This window comes from Chiloscyllium plagiosum, chromosome 11, assembly GCF_004010195.1.
Source record: "Chiloscyllium plagiosum isolate BGI_BamShark_2017 chromosome 11, ASM401019v2, whole genome shotgun sequence".
Lineage (NCBI taxonomy): Eukaryota > Metazoa > Chordata > Chondrichthyes > Orectolobiformes > Hemiscylliidae > Chiloscyllium > Chiloscyllium plagiosum.
Genome location: NC_057720.1, coordinates 73,514,447 through 73,528,401, shown reverse-complemented (window position 1 = coordinate 73,528,401; position 13,955 = coordinate 73,514,447).

Genomic DNA, 13,955 nt, shown 5'->3' with positions numbered 1-13,955 from the left:
CATCATTATTTAAAATCTAATAGAATTATGGTCGCTGGCCCCAAAGTGCTCTCCCACTGACACCTCAGTCACCTGCCCTGCCTTATTTCCCAAGAGTAGGTCAACTTTTGCACCTTCTCTACTAGGTACATCCACATACTAAATCAGTACACACTTAACAAATTCCTCTCCATCTAAACCCTTAACACTATGGCATTCCCAGTCTATGTTTGGAAAGTTAAAATCCCCTACCATAACCACCCTATTATTCTTACAGATAGCTGAGACCTCCTTACAAGTTTGTTTCTCAATTTCCCTCTGACTATTAGGGGGTCTATATTACAATCCCAATAAGGTGATCATCTCTTTCTTATTTCTCAGTTCCACCCAAATAATGTCCAAGTAGTAAGGATGACAAAAAGGGTCCACAAACGGTTGGACGGATTGAGTTAGTGGACAAAAACTTGTTAGATGGCATAGAAGATGGGAAAATGTGAAGTTTGTACTTTGGCAGGAGGAATCATAGAGCTGAGTATTACTTAAATTGGAAAAACTGCAGAAAGCTACAGAAGAGGGATCTGGGGATCCTTGTGCATGGTTCACAAAAAGCTAGAGTCCAAGATCAAGGGGAAATAGGGAAAGCAAATGGAATGTTGGCCTTTTTTTAGAAAGGGAATAGAGTATAAAAATAGGGAGCCTTGCTAAAACTATACAAGGCACTAGTTAGACCATGGGGAGAAAGTGAAGACTGCAGATGCTGGAGATCAGAGTCGGGAGTGTGGTGCTGGAAAAGTACAGCAGGTCAGGCAGCATCCGAGGAGCAGAAAAATTGATGTACTGGGCATAAGCCCTTTATCAGGAATGTCATTCCTAATGAAGGCTTCTGCCCGAAACTCCCGACTCTGATCTCCAACATCTGCAGTCCTTACTTTCTCCTAGTTGATTTCAACCATACTGTGAAGCCTCTTCCAAGGATGTCTACCTTGAAGAAGTTTTCCTCCTCTCCTCATTCCTGATGAAGGGCTTATGCCTGAAATAACGATTCTCCTGCTCCTTGGATGCTGCCTGACCTGCTGTGCTTTTCCAGCACCACACTCTCGACACTAGTTAGACCAGGCCTGGAATATTGTTTTGGGCATATATCTAAGGAAAGATGCATTGGAATTGGAGGCAGTCCAGGGATGATTCAGTCAGTTAATTCTAGGAATGGAGGGACTATCTTCCCAGGAGAAGTTATACAGGTTTGAACTGTACTCACTGGAATTTAGAACAATGAAAGGAACATTTATTGAAACATTTAAGATTCTGAGGGGGCTTGGCCTGTGTCTTGTGAAAGGTTATTTTAAGAGGTTGTGAGACAGTCTGGGATCAGAGTGCATAATCTCAGAGTAAGGGGTCATTCATTATGACAAATGAGCAATCTCTTATCTCAGAGGGTTCCAGAGGCTGGGTCAGTAGCAAATCTGTAAACTTTCTCACTGCAAAATGCTGTCAAGGTTGGGTCAGTGAGTGTAATCAAGGCTGAGATAGATTTTTAATTAGTAAGGGGATCGAGGGTTATGAGGATAAGGCAGGAGAGTGGAATTGAAGATTATTAGGTCAGCCTTGATCTCATTGAATGACAGACCATTCTCGATGGGCTGTAAGGCCTACTTCAGCTTCTACTTCTTCTGGTACATTTTTGGACATAATTCTGAAGATGAAAATTTGTATGAAATGCTTTCATCCTCAAATTATAACTGCTTCTGCGTATTGTCTTGTTCCAATACCAATATATATAGTGTCTGACTGACCTACTTGGTAGAAATAGAATAAATGTCATTCCAGTAATCAGAGATACTTCCAGGAAAATATTAAATTTGGATCATTTTTGTGAGAACAAGGAACATATGTTTACGTGATGAGATTATTGACTATAATAGATATTTTGTGGATTTTCTGTAAAGTGATAGTAATATGCAAATCTCTAAGATGCTTGTTTGCATTGGCTCAAACATAAAATGGATAAAACACATTATAAATTAACAGGCAGAGAACATATCAATCACACAGAGAAAAGCAGCAACAGAATTAGCCTCAGGCTCTACCATACATAAGTGAAAACATACAATCAAAACTCACAGATATCAAGAAGGGAAAATAGACACGGATGAAATAGCTCCTAATATTATTTTGAAAATCTTTTTAACTGCCATCTTGCTTTCACACTGAATTTGACTTATAAACGTAGGATTTGAAGTTATGGGTTTGATTTTCAGATACCTCAATTTCCTGGTGGACAGAATGTACCACCTGTCTATCCCTTCCCAGGAGGCCCACATGACATTGGTGGAGGATTTGGGGCAAGCAAAGACATCCCCCTCCATATACTGAACAATGCTGATTTGGTATGTTCCTGATCTTACATAGTACATGTGGCTGATATGAAGCCACAATCCTAAAGGTGTCAATCTACACAAAAACAGGAATTAATAAATGGGCCCTTTGTTGGAAAGGGTAGACATCCTGAATGCACGCAAGGCAGTTTTTATTTTGGAACATTTTCCATTGTGAAGTGTGGGATTCCACTCTGGAGACATTCTGATGACTTCCTGGATTTGCCAAAGAGTGTTGTCTGATTCTTGCAGGGACAGCAGTGACGTGGCTGACTTGTGCACGTATAAACTGCAACAGGTAGGTGCTCAGCCATGGTTGTGAACTAACAGGAGAACAGGGAGACAGAGGCTGTGGAGAGGGCAAGCTCTGCACCCGACCCTCTGCCAGGATGACAGTGACAGGAGGCTGTCGAGCAGACTAGCTAAACTGAGCATCCTGGTGTGTGCCCATTCTGTGCCAAACTGTAGACCACCCCAACAACCTTCCTTCCTCAGGCTAATGCAACAGTCGGCATCCATAACCTTTTTCCCTAGTAAGCTGGCATATAATCCATTCTTCACCTCTGACCTTTCTGCAACCCACGCACCATGTACTATGCCCATCTCTATACCACCAGCACAGTAATGGCATTGTACTAGCTTCCAAGCTTTCAGACCAACTGATGAGAAGTCTTCATCTATGCTTAGCTGTTGCTTTTTTTCCTTCTCCTGGGATTCCTGTCGCTGGGCAAGAGGTAGTCGTAGTGTAGTACTAATGTCACTGAACGAATAACCAGAGACCCCAGGTGAATGTTCCAGAGATATGGATGTGAAACTTACATTGGCAAGGGGTGAAATGAGAATTCAATAAAATCTCGAATTAACAAGTTTTCTAAAGGTGACCATGAAAACATTGTGTATTTTAGTAAAATCTTAACTCGTTCACTCATATGCTTTAGGAAGGAAATCTGTCATCCTGACTTGGTCTGGCCGACATGCAACTCCAGAGTCTCAGCAATATGGAATGCTTGCAATTACCCTCTGAAACGGCCGATTCCTAAAGGACATGTTCCTTGGATTTTTTTAGTGGTTGCCATCAATGTTGTGTTACATCTCAGTAGTTTGTTGCATTTGTTTTGCTGATGTTGTCATGAAGGTGATCACTGTGGCCATTAACAACATACGCAGCCATCCAAGTTCCCGGTTACATAAGAATTCAGGATTAGAAAGAAAAGGACTGCAGTCGATATAGAAAGGATCTGATTTTCTTTTTGATAGTATATATTTGAGTCTGTACTAGTCTGCTGTCAGCTCTTACATTCATGCCCATAAATTTGAACTTTCAATTGATAGTATTGGATGTTTGAATTATTTAAACTTCAAATGAGTCCGATATCTAATGTCCTGCTATAGCAAATGTTGTTTTCTATTTGAAAACCACCTCTAATGGCACAAAATCAATATAGTATCAACTCTTTTATTTTTGCTACCAACATTGATATATAGCAAGGTAAACTCCAGAGGGATGCACTGCAGTATTATAAACGCTATTGGGCAACACAGTTGGATTGAGGACACCACTTTCATATTTGGAAGCTGTATTTTGTTCAAATAGTCTTGTCGATGGAGTGAATTTTATTTTTCTTTTGCTGGTACATCCTAAGGAATCAAACTGGAATATTCTAGGGTCATCTCAAGCCAATTTGTATTGTTCAGTCTAGTTGTGAATTTATAAAAGGTCTCCAAATAGATTTGATTCAATTTGATTCGATTTGAATTTTATTGTCACTTGTACTCAGGTACAAAAATACAGGAGTACAATGAAAAGTGTATAATATCACCACACAAGGCGCCATCTTAGATACTTAGTGTTGTATGGAGTGTCCAGCTTATACTTATGAAAAGATGTTCTTAATCAGAACTTTATACTGAAACTAAAGATAAGATTTATACAATCAATGATAGGACCCTAGGGAGTGTTACCGAACAAAGAGACCTAGGAATGGAGTATCAGGTAGACAGGGTGGTAAAGAAGGCATTTGGCACGCTTGCCTTCATTAGTCAGAATATTGGGTATGGATGTTGAATCTGAAAATGTGTTGCTGGAAAAGCGCAGCAGGTCAGGCAGCATCCAAGGAGCAAGAGAATCGACGTTTCGGGCATGAGCTCTTCTTCAGGAAGGGCTTATGCCCGAAACATTGATTCTACTGCTCCTTGGATGCTGCCTGACCTGCTGCGCTTTTCCAGCAACACATTTTCAGCTCTGATCTCCAGCATCTGCAGTCCTCACTTTCTCCTATAGATGTTGGGTCATCATGTTGTGACTACACGGGACATTGTTGAGGCCACTTTTACAATACTGTGTGCAATTCTGGTGACCCTGCTGTAGAAAGGATGTTGTTAAACTTGAAAAGGTCTCGAAAAGATATATAAGGATGTTGCGAGGGTTGGATGGTTTGAATTATAGGGAGAGGCTAAATAGGCTGGGGATTTCTTCTCTGTGTCGGAGGCTGAGGGGTGACCTTATAGAGTTTTATAAAATCAGAAGGGGCATGGAGAGGGTAAATAGCCAAGGTCATTTTCCCAGGGTAGAGGAGTCCAAAACTAGAGGGCATAGGTTTAGGGTGAGAGGGGAAAGATATACAAGGGACCTAAGAGGTAACTTTTCATGCAGTAGGTGGTGTGTGTATTGAATGAGCTGCCAGAGGAAGTGGTGGAGGCTGGTACAATTACAACATTTTAAAAGGCATCTGGATGGGTACACAAATTGGAAAGGTTTTGAGGGATATGGGCCAAATGCTGGCAAATGGGACTAGATCAGTTTAGGATATCTGGTCGGCATGGACGAATTGACTGAAGGGTCTGTTTCCATGCTGTACAGCTCTCTGACTCTATAACACAAACTTTCATACTTCAAAGTTGGATTCATCAACTGATCTCTCTTAGCTGAATATGAAATGTGAAATTTTAAATATATTTTCATTTTAAATATATTTTCATTTAACTACTGATTTAGGATGTTGAAAATTAAAATCTTTACTTGCTGAAATGTATTGCTTTACAAATTTGCAGAGAAATAGTGGATATATATGTTCCAAAACACACAGATGTGAAATGGTAGTTACGTGAGGTATATAAAAAGTCTAACATTGGAAGTTTATTGCATTGGCATCTGTAGATAATTTGCAAGTAGCTAGAGATTTACATTCGAATTTCCAATGTGATCAGATTTATGAAGAAGATTTTTGTAAATTGACTGTATATTTGTGTACAATTTTTCAATTTGATACAATTTCTATACATTTTAATACTGCCATACGAAGCAAGTATTTGCATTTGCAAATTGCTATTGTTATCTCAGGGAAGATCAGCAATTTTTAAAAAGAAATTCAAACTCCCCGCTATTAACTGAGAATCAAACCAAACTATGATTTCATATTTCAACCAAAAAACTATTATTCTACAAGAATTAAACAAAGTGCTACTAATGCTTTTTAAAAATTTATTCTTGGGATGAGGTTCTCACTGGCTAGGCCTTCATTTATTGCTCATCCCCAGTTGACAGCACAGTGAGCATTAGTCAGCTTTTTAAAATTCCAGATTGTTATTGGATTCAAATTTCTCCAACTGGCATGGTGGGATTTGAACTTAAGTCGTCACAGCATTGGAGTGAGGTTCTGGATTTTGAGTCCCCTGACATCACTGCTGCACCACCGTCTCAAATAAATCCCACTTGAGGCTAATTTTGCCGACACGAGCCAACTGTGCTCTATGACTTTTTACCTGTAGTCTCCCTAATACCGTGTACAGCAGCAATGAAACTCCCTTTCTGCAATATTCTATTTCCCTTGCGATTTTCCTTCCTGATCACTTAGAGTATGTGATGCCCAGAGCCCTTATCACCATTCAGTTTAGTTCAAATCTCTCTCCTTTCAAATAGGATGCTGCAATTCAATTCTTCCTATCAAAATGGATGGGTTCACAGTTAGCCACATATATTTCCTCTGCCACGTTTTTGCTTGCTTACTTAACCTATCTTATTCATTTTCAGTCTCTCCACTTCCTCCTCACAACTTACATTCCAAACTGTCCTGTTACTTGTAAATTTAATTATCGCACACCTACTGCCCCCATCCAAGTGATTGGTAAAGATTTTAGATAGTTAAGGATTCAGCGGTGATCATTTATGAATAGGATGGGGAAGGAAACTGCAGGGGATGGGCATAGTTGAAATTGATTAGATTCCCTACACTGTGGAAACAGGCCTTTGGCCTAACAAGTCCACACTGACGCTCTGAAGAGCAGCCCACCCAGACCCATTGCCCTACATTTACCCCTGACTAATGCACATAACACTACGGGCAATTTAGCATAGCCAATTCACCTGACCTGCACATCTTTGAACTGTGGGAGGAAACCAGAGCACCCAGAAGGAACCCACGCAGACACGGGGAGAATGTGCAAGCTACACACAGACAGTTGCCCGAGGCTGAAATTGAACCCAGGTCCCTAGCACTGTGAGGCTGCAGTGCTAACCACAGAGCCACTGTGCTACCCCACTGTGGTACTTATTTAAGGAACAGCTACTGCGTGTCCTTGATAAGCATGTACCTGTCAGGCAGGGCGAAAGTGGTCGAGCGAGGGAGCCATGGTTTATTAAAAAGGTTGAATTGCTTGTCAAGAGGAAGAAGAAGGCTTTTGTTAGGATGAGACATGAAGACTCAGTTTGGGCACTTGAGAGTTGCAAGTTAGCCAGGAAAGATCTAAAGAGCCAGGTGGGAACATGAGAAGTTGTTGCCAGATAGGATCAAGGAAAACACTAAAGCTTTTTATTGGTGTACCAGGAATAAAGGAATGATTAGAGAAAGTTTAGGAGCAATCAAGGACAGTAGTGGGAAGTTGTGTATGAAGTCAGAGGAGATAGGGGAAGCACTAAATTAATATTTTTCATCAGTTTTCACACTGGAAAAAGACAATGTTGTCGAGTAGGATAGTAAAATACAGGCTACTAGACTAGCTGGGATTGAGACTCACAAGGAGGAGGTGTTAGCATTTCTGGAAAGTGTGAAAATAGATAAGTCCCCTGGGCTGGAAGGGATTTAACCTAGGATTCTCCGGGAAGCCAGATTGAGAGAGAAGATTGCAGAGCCTTTGGCTTTGATGTTCATGTCGTCATTGTCTACAGGAATAGTGCCAGAAGACTAGAAGATAGCAAATGTTGTTCCCTTGTTCAAGATCGGGAGTAGAGACAACCCTAGTAATTATAGACCAGTGGGCCTTACTTCGGTTGTGGGTAAAGTATTGGAAAAAGTTATAAGAGATAGGATTTATAATCATCTAGAAAGGAATAAGTTGATTAGGGATAGTCAACACTATTTTGTGAAGGGTGGGTTGTGCCTCACAAACCTGATTGAGAAGGTGATCAAACAGGTGGATGAGGATCAAGTGGTTGATGTGGTGTATATGGATTTCAATAAAGCATTTGATAAGGTTCCCCACAATAGGCTATTGCACAAAATATGGAGGCATGGGATTGAGGGTAATTTAATGGTTTGGGTCAGAAATTGGCTAGCTGAAAGAAGACAGAGGGTGGTGGTTGATGGGAAATATTCACCCTGGAGTTCAGTTACTAGTGGTGAACCACAAGGATCTGTTTTGGAGCCACTGCTGTTCATCATTTTTATAAATGACCTGCATGAGAGCGTAGAAGAGTGGGTTAGTAAGTTTGCAGATGACACTAAGGTTGATGGAGTTTTAGATAGTATTGAAGGATGTTGCAGGTTACAGAGGGACATAGATAAACTACAGAGCTGGGCTGAGAGGTGCCAAATGGAGTTTAATATGGAAAAATGTGAGGTGATGCATCTTTGAAGGAGCAAAAGGAATACTGGGCTAATGGTAAGATTCTTGGTAGTGTAGATGAGCAGAGAGATCTCAGTGTCCATGTATGTTGATCCATGAAAGTTGCCATCCAGGTTGATAGGGTTGCTAAGAACGCATATGGTGTGTAAGCTTTTATTGGTAGTGGGATTGCATTTCAAAACCATGAGGTCATGCTGCAACTGTATGAAATTCTGGTGCGGCCGCACTTGGAGTATTGCGTACAGTTCTAATCACCATTATAGGAAGGATGTGGAAGCTTTGGAAAGGGTTCAGAGGAGACTTACTGGGATGTTGCCTGGTATGGAGGGAAGGTCTTGTGAGGAAAGGCTGAGGGGACTTGAGGCTGTTTTCATTGGAGAGAAGAAGTTTCAGAGGTGACTTATTTGAGACATATAATATAATCAGAGGGTTAGATCGGGTGGACAGTGAGAGCCTTTTTCCTCAGATGGTGATGGCTAGCATGAGGGGACATAGTTTTAAATTGAGGGTGATAGATATAAGACAGATCTCAGAGGTAGCTTCTTTACTCAGAGAGTAGTAGGGGCATGGACCATACTGCCTGCAGCAGTAATAGATTTGCCAACTTTAAGGGCATTTAAATGGTCATTGGATAGATATATGGATGAAAATGGAATTGTGTTGGATAGACAGGCTTCAGATTGGTTCCACACGTCGGCGCAACATCGAAGGCCGAAGGGCCTGTACTGCGCTGTAATGTTCTATGTTCTATTGTCACACTGCCATTGGACTGTCTGCCAAATTGATAAAGATACATTTATCCCTTCTCTGAGCTTCCTGCTAATGAAGTAACCCTTTATCCATGCTAATATGTTGCCCCCAACAACATGTACTCCTCTTTCGTGCAGCAACATTTAATGTGGTGCCTTATCAAAAGTCTTCTAGAAATCCAAGTGCACTACATCCACTGGTTACCCTCTGCCCCATCATGAGTAAATTAGTTAAACGTAACTTCCCTTTTGCAAAGCAATGTTGGCTCTGCCTGATGACAATATGCTTCTCAAAGAATTCTGTTATAACATGCCTAATAACGCATTCCAGAACCTTTTTTCTGACACATGTTAAGCTAATGGCCCGAAGTCTCTTGATTTCTATCTGCTTCCTCCTTGACTGAAGCTTTTAAATTTGTTATTTTCCAACCTGCTGGGACTCTTCCAAAAGTTAATGAACTTTGGAAGATTACAATCAATGCTTCTGCTGTCTGCGTTGCCACTTCAAAGATCTTGGGATAGGCATCATCAAGTCCTGGGGATTTTTCAGCATTTGGGTGTAAGCATTTTCCGAGCACATTTTCCCCTGCTGTACGTGATTGTTTTAACTTCAATTCTCCCAATGACTTCTTTAATTTCACAGTCGAGAGTGTGGTGCTGGAAAAGCATAGCAGGTCAGGCCACATCCGAGGAGCAGGAGAATTGACATTTCGGGCATAAGCCCTTCATCGGGAATGAGGTCATTCTTGATGAAGGGCTTATACCCGAAATGTTGACTCTCCTGGTCCTCGGATGCTGCCTGACCTGCCATGCCTTTTCCAACACCACACTCTCGACTCTGATCTCTCGTATCTACAGTCCTCACTTTCTCTATCTTTATTTTCAGTTAACTTTAAGTTGTCTTAGTCTTCTACCCAAAAAGATAATCCAAAGTACCTGCTGAAGGCCTTTTGCATTTCTTTGCTTTTATTGTTAGTGCCTTGACTTTAAGGCAGCATTTGACCAAGTCTTTCATCAAGGGGCCCTAGCAAAACTGGATGTTAATGGGAATTGAGGGGAAAGTGCTCTACTTTGAGTCATACCGAGCATAAAGGAAGATGGTTGTGGCTAAGGAGGTCAGTTATTTCAGCTACAGGACATCTCTGAGGAAATTCTTCAGGACAGTGTTTTTCTTAATTAAACTGTTCAGACATGTCATTATATATCTCTGGAGCAGATGGGACTTGAACTCAAGGCTCCTGGCTCAGAGGTAGGGACACTATCACTGTACCACAAGAATCCCTGAAGTTCCTCAGGCTAATGTCAAATGTGAATTAAACAAGAGAATCAAATTTCTTAATGCTAACCCAATTAGTTGGTTTCAGCCCTTAGATAACATTGTAATCTCAGTTTCATTAATTTCATTTGGATTCTGGATTTGCCACAATCTGTGGTCAGGTGATCACAGTCATTTTTTTTAGGGAGACTTTTAGTCCATGAGTGCTCTCAGGTATGACAATCAGATTTTGGAAATTGAATATTAATAATTAGATTTTACTGTATTTTTAAACAGTAACTCAAGAGTGATGGGTGAATAGCACTTGGTGAATGTCAGTATATGGGTAGCAGGACCTTGGATGAACTCAGAATTTTAAGAAAATACGTAAGAAGTGATGCTGGGAGGGCAATAGGATAATTGAGTCAAAAAGTGGCAAAACTAAAAAGTAATTTCTATATTTTTGTAATCAGTTTCGGTTCAGCTATGAAACAAGGACACCTTAAACATAATATTGCATCAGAACCAGCGTAACAATCACCATATAGTTATCAACATGTTTATATTGCCTTTAAATCGACTTTAAATAAATGCAACTAGAGTGCTTCTTCATTGGTGCAAGTTTAAAAGGACTGACTTAGATCATAAATTCAAGTTAATTTCATCCATGACATAAAATAGAGTTGTTTTGATGCCACTCTGCAGATCCTTTGTGTAATTGTGTAATTAACTGTTAATGAAAGATCATTGACATTTGTCTCCATTTGAGAGAGACAATTGGTTACATATAGCTTGAAGAACATCACTTCCTTAGCAAGAGCAAGGTAAGGAGGCAGACTAACATGAACCACAGTTATGTAGATTGGATCACCTTTTTTGGTGTTGATTTGCGTTATACAGTGATGGTTGAACCAACTGGGCTAATTCTTGCATATTCAGCATTTGCTGAAATGGCTGCTGGTGGAATTAAATTTTAAGTCTTCTGTTTTATTATATTTCATGCTTATTGCAATTTTAATGCTGGTTACAGTAACAATCACTGCCAATTGTGGAACCCAAGCATTCTGATTTATTAAAATGAATTGAATCCTGCAAGGACAATCTCACAAAATAGTATGTAATTCATGTGTGCAAATTAACAAATGGCTCTAATAATAAGAATTTTGTGAACTAAAACAGAATGGGTTTTTAATGGGACTTACTACTTTGATAAAAAGCATCTTAGGTTCACTCATTAGCTCTTGGGCTGGTTCAGTGATTTCGCATTGCCTGTTTATATATATTGTGTTGATCAGTAAGCCTCAGAATTTGAAACCAGATTGCTATAATTGTTTAAGGGATGGAGAAAATTGCAGCATAGCTCTATTTAAAAAAGAAGCACATGAGCAACCATAAACGTGTCATGTTAAGCTCTTAGACGATGATTAAACAATTGCTTCTGCTCCTTGGCCATGGTATAGGGTAAAAGGAAGTAATTGCTGACTTAAACAATTGCTTCTGCTCCTTGGCCATGGTATAGGGTAAAAGGAAGTAATTGCTGACTTGACCTTATCAGTGCATGACGACAGTAGTTCAATCAACATAAGTGCATTTCACATTGCTAGCTCTTCATGATTGGGGGTCAGTTAGCTCAGTGAGTTGGACGGCTTGTTTGCAATGCAGCGTGATGCCAACAGTAAGCTCAACTCCCATGCCAGCTGACAGTACCACACAAGTCCCTTCTTCTCAACTTCTCCCCTTACTTGAGCTACAATGTCCTCAGGTTAAACCACCACCAGTCATCTCCGATGAGAGAGCGGACCTCTTGATTTGTGGTGACTTGAACTACCTATTAATGATAAACAAATGACCACAAAAGCACAGTATTCAATTCAGGCTATTGCTCCAATAATTCATCTCCTGTCAAAATGCAACTAGGATTCTTCTTTGTTGCTACTTTTTTTTCAGGAGTCAACATCTAAAATAGTTTCCAGATTTCTGCCATCCAACCCTGGACTATTTTCTCTTCAGCCATATTCCTTCCCTTCTTATAATAATAAGAACCATGAGGGCGAATGGAGAAGAGTCATGCAACTTGTTAGCTCTGTTGTGAATGCTACTCTGTACTTTGATAGAAAGAGCAGATTGCTGCAGGGCAAAATGGATGGTTCATCAGCTTCTAAGTCAGTTGGGACACTTTTTGCGCAGCCCTGCTGAGCAAAGACAGAATAAATCACACACATGCAGTTTGGATGCATGATCATAATAGTGTAAGGCAACAATGAGCTTAATCCCAAATTCTAAAAATGACACAAAAAGATTATACTAACCCAAAAACAAATTGATTTGTGTTTCCCTTTAGCAGAGCTGACAGGTCGGCTGATTTTAGGAGCTTAGTGCCTTGTGTCCTTACTGCTGTTCTCAGGGGGGATATTAAAGTGGACTTAACTCATTAAAATCTAACTGTTCAGCATTCTGTGTATCAGTGCTCACCTCTACTTTGGTTCGGGGATAAGCAATCATTGAAAGATTTTTTTTGACAAGGACTTAATTTTCAACATTGTGCTTGCATGCCAGTTGACAGCATAGCTAGAACTGACTGTGGCAAGGTTAGTGGTCTCCTGCATTTTTCATTACTGTTTGCTGACAGCACAGGAACTATTTGCAGAAATCATACTTAAGGTAGCAAAAGGCAAGTTAATGTTCACTCCATCAATTCTGCTTCAGCTTGAGAGTTCAGCCTTCTGCACACGATGGACAGATGGTGAGGCCATGTGCAAGACAGTTTCAGTGGCAAAAAAATGAAGACAAACTTCACACAATTCAGCCAGTGACAGCTCGCCTTAATCATTAGCAAAGTGATAGTTCTGCCAAGGATATCTTCTAACAAGTGACACATATTCGCCAATAACCTGCTCACAAAGTTCGGTGTGGGGTTCACCAGAGCCATTTTGCTCCTGACCTCAATGCAGCCTTGGAAAGATGGACTAAAATGTTAAATTTTAAAGGTGAGGTCGAAGTGATGACCCATAACATCAAGGCATTGTTTAATTGAGTGAGACATCGAGGAACTCTTAAGATTGAAGACGGAAGTAATCAGAGGTAAATTCTCCTTTGGTTAGAGTCAAACTATACCAAGAGAAGGTGGGTTGGACTGTTGGAGCTCAATCTCAGGCCTAATCTCTTCTGCTGCTTAATCAATGATCTTCACTCCATCATACGGTCGGAGGTGACAATATTTGCTGATGATTTCACAACAATCAGTGCACACTCATCTCTGCTCAGTTCCAGCCGCGAATCCTTTGATAATGAATAAAATTCTGGACAAAACCCAGAATTAGGGTTGAATTAGAGCTGAGTCAACAAGAATGAAAACGATGTGAAGGAAATATATAATTGTTTTTGTATTAGCTAAAATATGCATACAAGAATGAAAGGTGCCTGCAAACAATGGTAGATGTTACAGACAAATAGAGAAGGTGCTGTGAGGATGTAGGTTAAGCCAGATATGCTTGTACAAGCAGTAGTTATAAGCATCTGTTTCCCACTTCTGCAAAAACAAAAAACAAACCTCAATTAAAAGGTCATCAGGCTCAATATGGTTGAGGAATGGGAGGAAATGTCACAAGTCAGGGAAACAGATGGCAGTGAAGGAGGATATACCTAACAATGGACCACAGCAGGATGTGGTTAAATGGCCAAATAAAACTTGTACTTTGTTATGCACGCGGCTGGATAAGGCAGGAGGTAAACAATAGTAATGGGCACCGGGTTTGG